The sequence below is a fragment of the Capsicum annuum genome, chromosome 12 (genome assembly GCF_002878395.1).
Source record: "Capsicum annuum cultivar UCD-10X-F1 chromosome 12, UCD10Xv1.1, whole genome shotgun sequence".
Lineage (NCBI taxonomy): Eukaryota > Viridiplantae > Streptophyta > Magnoliopsida > Solanales > Solanaceae > Capsicum > Capsicum annuum.
The window spans coordinates 149,767,288-149,781,603 of NC_061122.1; positions in this window are offsets into that span (position 1 = coordinate 149,767,288).

Genomic DNA, 14,316 nt, shown 5'->3' on the forward strand with positions numbered 1-14,316 from the left:
CATACAAAGCATCAAAAGGATCCATATCAATACTGGAATAATAGCAACTATTATATGCAAACTCTGCCATGTCTAAATGCTGGTCCCACTGAACACCAAAATCCATCACACAAGCACGAAGTATATCCTCTAAAACCTGAATAGTTCGCTCTATCTAACCATCAGTCTTTGGTGAAAAGCTGTGCAAAGATCAACACGAGTACATAACTCATCCTAAAAAGTCTTCCAACAATGAGATGTGAAAATAAAACCTAGATCTAAAATGATAGACACTGGAACCCCATGATGATGCATAATCTCACAAATATAGATATGGGCTAATCTCTCAGCACTGAAAGAGACTTGCACTGAAATAAAATGAGCGGACTTGATCAATCAACCCACGATGACCCTAACACTATATGAACCATGAGAAGTGCGAGGAAATCTAGTCACGAAGTCCATTGTGATCCGTTCCAATTTCCACTCGGGAATGGGTAGCTTCTAAAGTAGTCCCCAAGGTCTCAAATACTCGGCCTTCACCTGCTGGCAACATAGGAAATAAGCTACAAAGTATACTACATCCTTCTTCATACCACCCCTCCAGTAATGTTGCCTCAAGTCACGTTACATCTTAGTCACTGCTAAATGGATGGAATACCCAGAATAATGAGTCTCCTCTAAAATCAACCTAATCCAGTCAGGCACTCTTGGCACACAAACTCGACCTCCAATAAGAAAACACCATCGGAATCAAGTGAGGCTTCCTTAGTCTCATGACTCAACACCTTATCTTGAATTAACTATAATCTTGTATCATCAAACTGATGAGCTCAAATCTGCTCCATCAAAGAAGACCTAGCCACCACAAATGTCAAAACACACCCAAGTGCCAAAATATCAAGCCTAACAATCTGGTTAGCTAAATACTTAACCTATAAGTCCAAAGGCTTCTCCTAGGTCAAAAGAATTGCTAAGCTACCCTTTCATCATGCCTGAATAATAGAGAATAGTGAAGTCTTAATCATTAAGAATTTTAAGCCAATGATGCCATCTTATTATGATCTCTTTTAGTGAGGAAATATTAAAGGCTACGATGATCAAGGAAAATCTCACAAAGGACTTCGTACAAGTAGCACCTCCACAACTTCAAAGAGAAACAATCACGCTCAACTCTACACCATGGGTAAGGTAATTCTTCTCATGAGGCTTCAACTGAAGAGAAGCATAATCAATCACCTTACCCTCCTACATCAACACCGTACCAAATCCAACACTTGAAGCATCACAAAAGATGGTGAAACCCATGCCCACCTTGGGTAAAGTCAAGATAGAAAATAAAGTCAATAAATCTTTGAGCTTTTGGAAACTTGCCTCCTAAGCATTAGACCACTTAAAGGAAATTTTCTTCTAAGTCAAATTGGTCAATGGAGTTGTAATAGATGAAAACCCCTCAATAAAACATTGATAATAACCTACCAAGCCAAAAAAACTCTAAACCTCAGTAGGCAAAGTAGACTTAGTCTAATCTTGAACCACTACTATATTGGCTGGATCAACCATAATACCCTTCTTAGTCACTACAAGATCCAAGAAAGAAACAAAATCTAACTAAAACTCACACTTGGTAAACTTGGCATACAATTTCTCATCTCTTAATATCTAAAGCACAATCTACAAATGCTCCTAATAATTGACCTCACTCTTGGAATAAACCAAGTTATTATCTATAAATAAAATAACAAAGGTCAAAGTACCCAATTCATCAACTCCGTTAACAGGGCTGGGGCATTGGTCAAACCAAAGGATATGACCAAGAACTCATAATGATCATATCAAGTCTGAAAAGCGGTATTTGAAACATTCAAAGCTCTAATAATCAACTGCTGATACCCAGACCTCAAATAAATATTTAAAAACACCATGACACCCTTAAACTGATCGAACAAATCATCAATACAAGGAAGAGGATACTTATTCTTAACTGTCACCTTATTTAACTATTGATTATCAAAACACATATACTTACACCCATCTTTTTTATTCACAAAAAAGATAGTCTGTCACAACCCAAACCCGAGCTTAGTCATGATAGGTATCTTAAGTCCTACGTAAATCGAAGATCACCCCTTTCACCTAACCTAGCTAGCATAACAACTTCGTGTGTCGGATGAATTTCAGACATATAATAAGATAATGTAAAATAAACTAATAATGATTCATAATATATCTATACCAACCACTAATAACTGGACAATCGTCTATCACCAATCAATTAAAAAAACCACCTAAGTCCATAGTATTCCAACAAAGCCTCTACAAAATTGAAATAAAAAAATATTGGGTCATACTCTCGATAGTAGACAAAATAAAGTCTAAAAAGCTCTAAGACGTAGGAAATACAAACCATGAAATGAAGCCTTCTAAAGTATGGAAGCTCACCATTTCATGTAAACTCATGAACTAACTCGAGCATCTGATCACTATGCAGAAAAAGTAGAAGAAGTTTAAGTGCCTACATCATGTTGGGATACAACGTTCGGAGATGGTTAGCAGTTGGAGCTCTAGCATGTAACTTAGGGACAGAGGCATTGAATAATGCCTTGATTACAGTCCAAAAATGACAGCACCCAAGCACATATGCAAGTGTACGTGGTCTACCAAGTAGTAAAGTGGCCTTCAAGAAGGCAAGTATTGATCCCATAGGGAATTGTATTAAACAACTATCGAATTGTAGTTTAACAAATTGAGAAGTGTAACAAATAAAGTTTTAGAATTATAAACTAAAAATAAACTAAACTAATGCGGAAAAGTAAATAACTTAGGACAATCAATGGATAGAAGCCCAGGTTAAGGCTTATGAATAATCATAATACGTTATTAAACTTCAATCGTTAGATCACTTATCTTGGTTGTTGATTCATAGGGTTAATTGCATGATCATGGTCTCACAACGTTTAACCATAGACCTAATTTGAACCTTACAACTACATCGTTGAGCGGGGATGTAATAGTCCAATTAAGTTCTTTAAGCTATCATCCTACGTATGAATCAAGTAAGGAATCTAAGTACATCCCTGTCCTAGACACTAATTTGAATTCCTTATTTCATTAATGAATACAAACCATGCTTTGTTTATTCCTATATTCTATCTCCCTATTCCCTCTCTCGATATCACCAGGTTGACAATTGATGTATTCTAAGGGTGATCAATCCTCAAAATAATTAAATCAAGAATAAACAAACAACCATAATGATAAGTAATTAAACAAAATTAATTTAAAACAAAAGTAGTCATGATCTTGGCCTTAACCCCAGAAAAGGAGTTTTAGCTTTTAATGGAAGTATTCATTATCCATTCACTTTGATTGATGATACAAACCATGAAAGAAACTAAAGTTAAGAAAATAAAGCCCTAAGGAATGTGTAGAGCAACCTCCAATTGTCCAAAGATGTCCAAAAGTAAATAAAAACGTGCATAGTGTCCAATTTATAGTAGAAGAAATAGCCCATGCCTTGTTGAACAAGGAAACAGTTTTTCGTCGTCTGCGAACCCAGTGATGCACCGTGTTGATTATCGCGCTGGAGGTATCGCATCGCATCTAAATTGCTTTGGTTCATTATTTTGGGTGCCTTCTAAATCTAGTAGTGTGCTGCACATGCCATGAGCCGTTCTCACGCGCCCTCAGTCTCCCAATACGTTTCAGGTGTCCAAATTTGCATCAAGTTGTGTTGTGTGCTTTCGTGATCCATTCGAAACCTTTTTGAGTTGTTTCCCCTTGATTTAAATCTTGTAAATTCTTCATATATCATCATAGTCTAGTCACCAAGGTGAACTAGAAACACGAGTTAAGCATGGGATTCATTCACTTTTATCTCTAACTTCTTATTTTGACCCTTGGCTTGATCGAATTATCCCTTGAACATTATAACCAAGTTGTTTCATATATGAATGCGCAATATCAACCTTAAGAACTCATTAAATACATTAAAACCCAACACGATAGACTAGAGAAACACCTATCTCAAGTTATTCACACTAGTTTTCTCGGTTGACTTCTAAATGATCAATTTGAATCAAAACTTGTGTGAGAACACCACTAAACATTGTAAAAACATACTCGGACATATATATGCACATTTATCTCATTATAAACACATTAAGAACATGAATCATCCTCAAAACAAGGCTAAAAAGGCTAGAATAGTAACGCTACAATGCATAAATTCACCCAACATTAAAAAACAATACAACATTCAATACATAATATCATATGAAATACAAATATGTATACATAATACCTCATGTTGGTGTAGGGAACAACATAAACATGAACTTCAAAAACCTTACTCTGGGTTATGTAGCTTAATCGTCATATAACTTTAAAATCCCATCCTTGGTTACGAGTTAAGCCAATGATTCATCACCACAACGTACGACTCTTACCATTTAGTCATCACCAAAATAGAGAATTGGACACCACACACTGCCCCAACTTATGACTTCCTAGTCCCACTCGTCACTAGACCATATGACTCATAAGGTCTAGTTATGACCATCACAGAACACCAAGGGCTTAGACTCTAGACAACATATGAATGGACCCTAACCACTCATCACATGATCATACAACTCGTTAGGAGTCTCTCGTAATCAGGATAAAACTTGGATAGTAACTTACTGGTTTGGTTATGACTGGGTCCCATACCCGTAGCCCACTATATGACTCATATGATGAGTCGTCACTAGGACAGTAAGCTCAAGGCTCAAGAAAATTTTAAGGGCCAAAGCGTGGGACATTTCAGTCTCCCCTCTTAGGATCATTCATCATCAAATGATGGGTTAAGGAAACGCAAGCACAATTTAAACCCCAAACATCTATACTCTTACCTTTAACTAAGCTAGAAAACAAGATGCCAAGGAAATTTGTCAATCGACCTTTAACAAAGACAGGAGACAAAGATGTTAAGAACAATACATACCTTAAGCACGAGTTTCCAGAATTGGGAATAGGAGCAGATACTTGGACTTCATGTCCTCCTCGGCTTCCCAAGCAGCTTCCTCAAACTTTTGGTTCCACCATAGAACCTTTATCGATGCCATATACTTCATCCAAAACCGATCCTCACGGGACCTTCTCATAGGACAAAGAATTCGAAATATCAATATTCTCCAAGGGAAAAACCAATGAAGGATCACCTACTATTTTCGCAACATGGACACATGGATGAATCGAACTCATGCTAGAAAGAAATGTCAATTTATATAAAACATTAACAACCCTTCTCAAAACCACATATGGGCCCACATATCAGGGACTGAGCTTCTCCTTCTTCCCAAACCATATTACTCCCTTCATGGGAGTCACCTTTAAGAACACCTAATCTCCAACCTCAAATTCCAAGTCCCTTTGCCTTACTTTCGTATAGGATTTTCGAAAACTTTAGTAAGTCTCAAGACTAACCCAATTTTTCCTTAATATTTTCCATAGCTTGGTGAATCAAACCTAGGCCAAACATCTCATCTTTACCAACTTCAAACCACCCAATAGGAGATCTACACCTCCTCACATACAATACCTCAAACAGAGCCATACCAATACTAGAATGGTAACTATTGTTATAATCAAATTCAATGAGAGGCAAGTGGTCATACCAACTAACACCAAAATCAATTGCACAAGCTCCCAATATATATTTCAATGTCTAAATGTTCCTTTCTGCTTGCCCATTTGCGTATGGGTGAAAAGCAATGCTAAGGCTCACTTTAGTCCCCAAACCACGCTAAAAAGAGCTCTACAAATATGATGAGAACTGAGTACCATGATCTAAAATGATTAAGACAGGTGCACCACTAAATTTTTCAACCTTCTAAAGAAATAACCTTGCATAATCCTTGGCAGAATAATTAGTCCTCACTAGCATAAAGTGAGTAAACATAATCATCCTATCGATGATGGCCCAATAGAGTAACACTAATTTTGCAATCATAGAACAACCATTACAAAATCCATATTAATTATCTACTATTTCCACACCGGTAGTTCAATCTCTTAGATTAGCCTATCGGGCTTTATATGCTCTACCTTCACTTGCTGACAGACCATACACTTAGCCACAAAGTTGGCTATATCCTACTTCATATTATTCCACTAATATATACCCTTGAGATAATGATACATATTTGTTGAACCAGGATGAACCATGTACCACAATTCATAAGCCTTGGCTAAAATCCTGCCTCACAACCCGTCAACATTGGGGATAAACAACCTCTCTTGGTACCTCAAGATACTATCACCATTGATCTCGAAGGCCATCACCTCCTACTTACCTACATAATCCTTGATTTTTTCAAGAAAGGGTCTAATACCTGTTTCTTCTTTATTTATAAACTAAGAGACGATTGCACCACCCGTTGTGCAAACACAACACCATCCTCAAAGTCTAAGAGATGAACTCCAAGATTAGTCTAATGGTGAATATCCTTCACCAATTCCCACATATCTTTATACACATGTGCTAGACTCCTCATGGATATCCTACTAAGAGCATCAGTAACTATGTTAGCTTCACCTAGTTGGTAGTGAAGGCTAATATCATAGTCCTTTAGCAACTCAAGACGTCTCTTTTTCCTAAGATTAATCTTTTTCTAACTGAACACGTACTTCCAGCTCTTATGGTCAGAAAAGATATCTATATAGATATCATACAAATTGTGATGCTAGAGTTTTAACGTGAACACTACGGCTAACAACTCCAAGTCATGAGTTGGATAGTTCTTGTAATGAACCTTTAACTGTCTAGAGGCATAAGCAACCACCTTACCATGCTGCATCAAAATACAACCCAAACTAACTTGAGACACATCACAATAGATGAGAAACCCCTCCGTGCCTTTAGGCAGAATTAAGACCTAAGCTAAAGTCAACTTATCTTTCAGCTTCTCAAAACTACCCTCACAAGCATCAGACTACAAGGACTTTACCTTCTTCTGCATCAACTTGGTCAATAGGGAAGCAATAAAAGACAACCTTTCCATAAATCTCCTATAGTAAATAGCAAAACCCAAGAAACTCTCAATATCGGTTGGAGTTATGGGTCTAGGCCACTTCTTAACCACTACAACCATCTAAGGATCTACTAGGATCCCTTTACTAGACACAACATAACCTAGAAATGTAACAATGTTCAACCAGAATTCACATTGGGAGAACTTAGCATACAACTGCTGATCTTTTAAGATCTGTAGTACAATGCGGAGGTGATCAACATGATCCTTACTCTTAGAGTATACAAAAATATCATCAATGAAGAAAATCATGAACAAATCCTAAAACTGATAAAAGATCCTATTCATTAAAACCATAAATGTTATCTGGGCATTAGTCAAACTAAAAGACTTGACAAAAAACTTAAAATGCCCATAGTTGGTGTGAGAAGCTGACTTAGGGATATCCACCTCCCAAATCTTAAACTGATGATACCTGAACTGAAGATCGATCTTAGAGAAGAATTTGGCATGCGAAAATAATAAAAGAGATCATCGATTATCATAAGTGGGTACTTATTCTTTATCGTTACCTTGTTCAACTATTGGTAATCGATGAACAGACAAAGGGAATCATCCTTCTTACATATGAAAAAGACAGGTGTACCCCATGAGGATAGACTAAGAAAAATGAAACCCTTGCCTAGGAGATCATTTAATTGTTTCTTGAGTTCCTTCAACTCAGCTGGAGCCATTCTATACGGGGGAATAGAGATAGGACGAGTGTCAATACCAAAATCAATATCCCTATCGGGAGGGACACCAGGTAGATAACTAGGGAAGACTTCAGGAAACTCATTTACCACAGGAACAAAATGTAAGGAAGGACCCTCCAAGTTAGAATCTTTAACGGGAACCAGATGATGAAGACAACCTTTATTTTTAACCTAGACCAGATTATGAAGACAACCTTTGGAAATTAATTTTTGGGATCTAAGATACGATAAAACCTCCCTTAAGGCTCTATAAAACTTCCCTCCCATTCAACAATTAGTTCATTAGGGAATTTAAACATAAACTTATGGGTCCAACAATCTACAGAAGCATAGCATGAGTGCATCCAGTCCATCCCTAGAATAATACCAAAGTTAATTATGTCTTACTCTATCAAGTTCACAAGAGTTTCTCTATTACCAACAGATACCACACAACCCCTATAGAGTCTCCTAGGAACCACAAAGTCACCCACCGAGGTAGACACAAAAAAGGATCAAAGATACACTTAGGACCAAAACAAAAATGCACAGGTATAAATGGGGTCACATAAGACAGAGTGGATCCTGGATCAAGTAAATAATACATATCACAGGAAAAAGGTTTTAACATACCAGTTACAATATTGGGAGATGCCTGAGTTTTTATTAGAAGTACGACATAATCAATTTCAGCTAGTGGCGGTTCCAAAAACTAGAGCAACGCCCTTTGGTGCTGTTGCTGATGAAAAGGAAACAGGATCCTTATTGTCCCTAGAAGCAACCCTAAAAGGACAATCACATTGTATATGGCCAATATAACCATAATTAAAACATTAGCTTCTCCCCTTATCACATTGGCTGTGGTGTGGCTGACCACAGAATCTGCAAGGAGGATATGATGGAGAGGACTAAGCCCTACTTACCTAAGATTAGGCACTCTGTTCCCTGTACCCTACATTATACTAAAAATATAATCACCCGACAGCTTTGGGTAAGGAGTACTAGCCATAGAGAAAGAGCTAGAACTCCCCCACTTCTTCTTAGGCCACTTTGGCCCATATCTACCACTCTGCTGCTGGCCTCCACCCTGATAAAAAAATTAGAATTTCTTACTTTGCCTCTTACCAATCTCAATCTACTTCTTCTTTTCTTCCTCAACTTGCTGCATATATACTACAAGTCATGAAATATCCACATCCTTGTTTAAGAAGGCAACTTTGCTCTCCAGAATCAACTCATGGAACAACCCAAAAGCAAATTTACACATTCTAAAACTCATTCTAGACACCAACTTAGGAGTATACCTGGACAACAGATGGAATTTCACGGCATACTCCTTAATAGACATCCTATTTAGCCTTAAATTCACAAATTCCTCTGGTTTTTCCTCCCTTAACTTCTATGGAAAGAAGCTTTACAAAAAGGTACTAGAGAAGTCATCCCACAGTACAGAGTTAACATCATCTCCCATGGATTGTTCCAACTTCTCATACCATTAGTTTACCACCTCCTTCAATTAATAAGCAGTAAAATCCACACCTTTAACATCTAAAGCATGCATAATCTAAAGGATATTCTCTATCTCATCAATAAAATTTTGAGGATCCTCCTCAACCCTAACATTAGTAAAAGTTAGAGGACTCAACCTCATGAATTGGCCAACCACAGTGGCCTCAGAAGATAGAGTACTACGCTTAGACTGAGAAGCTACTAACTCAGCCAACATATGAATATACTGACGAAACTCAGCATTTGTCACATCGGCCTAAGGAATTCAAAGAGAGCTAGAGGGAATTAGTGGAACTTCAGTAAGGCAATTTGGATCTAGACCACTAGACCGGGTCTGAACCTTATAAAAAGAGTGTATCCCATTAATAGTGTCCTCGAGTGGAACAGAGGATTACCATCAGCTTTAGATCATATGAGAGGCATGAGCTGAAAATCAAACAAATAGGAATTAGAGGAATCCAAGACCTTAGACTCTACAGCTTGAAATAGAACAACAAGAAAGGGAAACCTTTCTAAATTTATCATAGCCCCTTTTTTATAAGTGTGGCACACTACATACCTATAAAAAAGACAATACTTGACACGACTTTTTCGATACCCAATTGACCATGAACCTGGCTCTGATACCAATATTTTCATGGCGAAAACTAGGGCCTGGTCGTGACAGGTATCTCAAGTCCAACATGGACTGGAGATTACCCACTTCACCTAACCTAACTAGCACAACAACTTCACGTGTTAGATAAATTCCAAACATATAATAAGTAGCATAAAATAAACTAATAATGATTCATAATATGTCTATACCAACCACTAATAATTGGACAATCGTCTATCACCAATTAATTAACTAAACCACCCAAGTCCATAGTAATCCAACAAAGCCTCTACAAAATCAGAATTAATAAAATGCTGGGACATGCCCCCGACAGTAGCCAAAATAATGTTAATATCATTCAATGCATAATATCATACGAAATACAAGAAGATATACACAATACCATATGCTGGGGTAGGGAATAAGGCTTAGCATGAACTTCAAAAACATTAACCAAGGCTATGTTGATTAATTATCATAAAATAAGGCACCCATAGGCTATATGGGCCCAACTCTCCCCTATTTAAAAAGGCCCCAGTGCGTGTAGCCACATAAACCAGAGAATATCCATATCTGTAAATGCCTTTATGGGAGGAGTTAAACCTCCCGAGATGAGGTGACTTAAGCACCAGTGTATATAATATGGGGGACTCAAACCTCCCATTCATATATTCATTTAGTGGACTCAAACCTTCTAGTCATATATACACCTACACTGGCTAGCGCAGCTTCTAATGTTAGTCCTTTGGACTCTACTTTCATGGCTCGACTACACATCCCATTTTAATGCCTAATTAAAATATTCATTACACATACACAATAATTAATTCAGTTATTTACCAAAGGAATCCCGTTGGTATCATCATACCAACCACATTTGCAAGCGTACAATATGCCATAACCATTATTAATAAACTTGGACTCGAACCCCTTGTCTAAACAAAGATATCCATTTAATTAAATATTTTAGGAACTTAAAACCATTTGGTATTTAAAATAAATTTATGGATAACAAGGCATTCATATAACCATTTACCAATCATTATTATTCTTGGGCCAATACTTTAGTTCAAAACATAATTTAATTTAATTTATGGTCATAAAGACCTTTACAAAGCCATTCATCCTTCATTAACATTCTTATGCCAAGCATTAGTTCAAAACACAATTTAAATTTGTGACAAGGTCATTCTCATTGACAATTTCACAAATAGGTTGAGGGCTTACCATTATCAAAGACAAGCCTGACAATTTTAGGGTTAAACATAACCCACTTGTTAAACCATAATTCCCATGTACCTACATGTACAAAACCATTATCCAAACACGTGTAATCATAATTTATACCATGAGAAAACAATAGTCAACATTATAAATTCAAACCCTCAACCATGGTTTCCAGAACCACCATTAATGACTCTTGAACAATGCTCTAAACACATGATTTTAGTAAACTAACAATAAGGAAAGAGTCACATACCTGGGTTACAAAGATTCACAGAGAGAATTTGATCCATAATCCCTTGGATGACCACTTTGAAGAACCCTAGACCAATCTTCCTTGAGAGGTTTGAGAGAGAGTTGAGAGAGTGTTTTATTCTTATAAAGTGTATAATGTATGACCAAAAGGTGTTATAAGATTTAGGGTCTTAAGGGCTGAGGGTAGGAAATGTCCAAAGTACCCCCAACTTAAACATGTAAAATCCTGTCCTTGGTTATGAGTCAAGATATCGACTCATCACCGCAACATACGACTCTTACCATTGAGTCATTACTAAGATAGAGAATTGGACACCAGACACTATCTAACCTATGACTTCCTAGTATAACTCATCACTAGACCATATAACACGTATGGTCTAGTCGTGAGCAGAACAGAACACCAAGGGCTTAAACACTGGGCAACATACAACTGGGCCCTACCTACTCATCATATGATCATATAACTCATAAGGAGTCTCTTATAATCAGGACAAAACTTGGATAGTAAAATACTAGTTTGGTTACAACTTAGGTCCCTAGACCCGTAACCACACCATAGGACTCGAATCGTATGTCGTCAATAGGACAGTGAGTTCAAGGTTCAAGGAAATTTCCAGGGCCAAAGCATGAGGCATTTCACAGGCGCAACCCAAGGTGATACACTAGTTGGATAAATCCCTTATCCAACATCTTTTGCAACTAACCCTTCAATTGCTTAAACATGATTAGGGCCATCCTATAGGGAGAAATAGAGATAGGCTTGGTGCCTGGCTCAATATCAATAGCATAATCAATATCATAATTTAGAGACATATCAGGCAAATTTATAGGGAACAGATATATGAACACACTGACAACACGAATAAATTCAAAGAAGGAGGTGAAGAAACACTAGTATCATAAATATGAGCCAAGTAAGACAAACATCCCTTCTCAACCAATCAACAAGCTTGAACATAAGATATAACCCTCTTAGGACCTAAATGAAGCACACCCTTACAAGATATCCTCGACACATACAGTGAAGCTAAATTCATGATCTTAGCATAATAATCTAGAATTTGATGGTAAGGAGCCAACCAATCCATACCCAAGATAACAATAAAATAAACCATATCTAAAATAAAAAAATCTACCCAAGTATCACGCCAGAAAAAGTCACAATATAGGATAGGTACACTTGACCCAACACGAAAGAATCTCCTTTCAGGGTAGATACACGAATAAGAATGGCAAGAGACTCACTAATAGAATCAAAACCCAAAATAAAATATGCAGACACATGAAAAAAGTTAATCCCGAATCAAATAATATACTTGTAGATCTGAAAAAATAGCAATAATACTTGTGATCACAACATCAGAAGCCTCTGTTTCTAGTCTGGTGGGTATAGCATAACACTATCCATGACTACCAACTAGATGAGTATCCCCATGACCACCACTACGAGCTCCACAATCCTTGCCTCTCACACCTGTAATACCCCATACTTTTCTTAGTTCAATTTTGCTTTTAGTCTATGCACAAGAGGCTTAGAACCTAAAAATTTAGCTAAGTGTTGGAGACTTAAATCTATTCTTGTCCACTTAACTTTGATGATATTTAAATTGACCTTCCTGACCCCGAGACATAAGTTTTTGAGTTGATTCATGTTCAAGGGTATAACCAACATTTCTTGAGTGAGTTTCAGATTTCTCAGATGAGTTTTAGACCGCATTTGGATTTCCAAAATAGCAGCTCACCGCGAAAGAAAGATTCATCAATCTAAACATTTTCCAGATCAGATTCTTCAATTTAATTCTACAAGAAACCCTAAACTCTCTAATTATTCATCAAGCTAAACCTTTCCCTACTCCAAAAAAGATCAAGAATTGGGTCTCCAATCCAAGAACATTCAAGCTTATGATATTCTTTAGGATTTAATCCTTAGAGGTATGTTAGATGTTAATCCATAGAATCTTTTCACCCATGGAGTCAAAGAATCCATCTTTTATGTTTTAAATTATGAAATTACATGTTTATTATGATTTATCTCCATGAAGCTTTTATGAATTTTGATTATACATGATGTTTACAATCTATTTCCATTGAAAGCAGCCCTTAAACATTTGAAGAAAGAAATTTCATTGTTAAATCCCTAAGTATGGTTTTAGTATTGAAATTATACTATTCCTACATGTTTTACTTATTCCTATGCTTATGTCCATGAATTTCTTACCATTAAATTGTAAGTTAAGATTATAAATTGATTCACGTGGAATGCATTATAGAATGTTTTAAATATGGTGGTTCTTATATCATGTTCATGAGAATTTTGAATAAATCCTCAATTTATGATCCTGTTATGTGATCGTTCTATGTCATCGTGTTTAAAGGTATTCCCATGTTTAAATTTCTGTCTCTGATGTGTTTGAAGAAATGCTTAAGTGAATAGTTGTAAACACTCATTTCCCTTCTATGGTTTCGAAGATTTCATGTGTCTCTATTGTTATAGTGATTGAGTCTTGGGGGTTATGAATACTTGAAATTTAGCTATTTACCTAGTTTTTAGTATTTACCGGATTATTTCACTCATACCATAAGCAATATCATTCTGTTAGTTAATACAGTCAGTTGTAGGTTCAGTTAAGCTTAGTTTCGTCCAGTAATCAGTGTCAGTGAAGTTGGGAGTAGGATTTAGAATCGAATGAATCTAGGGATAGGGTCTTAGCCGTCAGTTAGGAATGGTTCCTTAGAAGTAATCCCTAAATTCCAAAACTATATAGCCATCGTAGGTTATGAGATGTCACCTGCCAATTTAGAATTGATACTCTTAGGGATCACCTGCTAGTTTAGGACTGATCTTAGGGGTTACCCGCCAGATTAGGACTGACTTCACAATCATTGTTTGTACCCATGGAATGGTACTAGCACCCTTCCAATTGGGGTCACAGGTTGAACCTCGATTAATTTATTTTGGGCTATGTCGGTTAGATGATACCTCCCATAGTCACAGTACAGT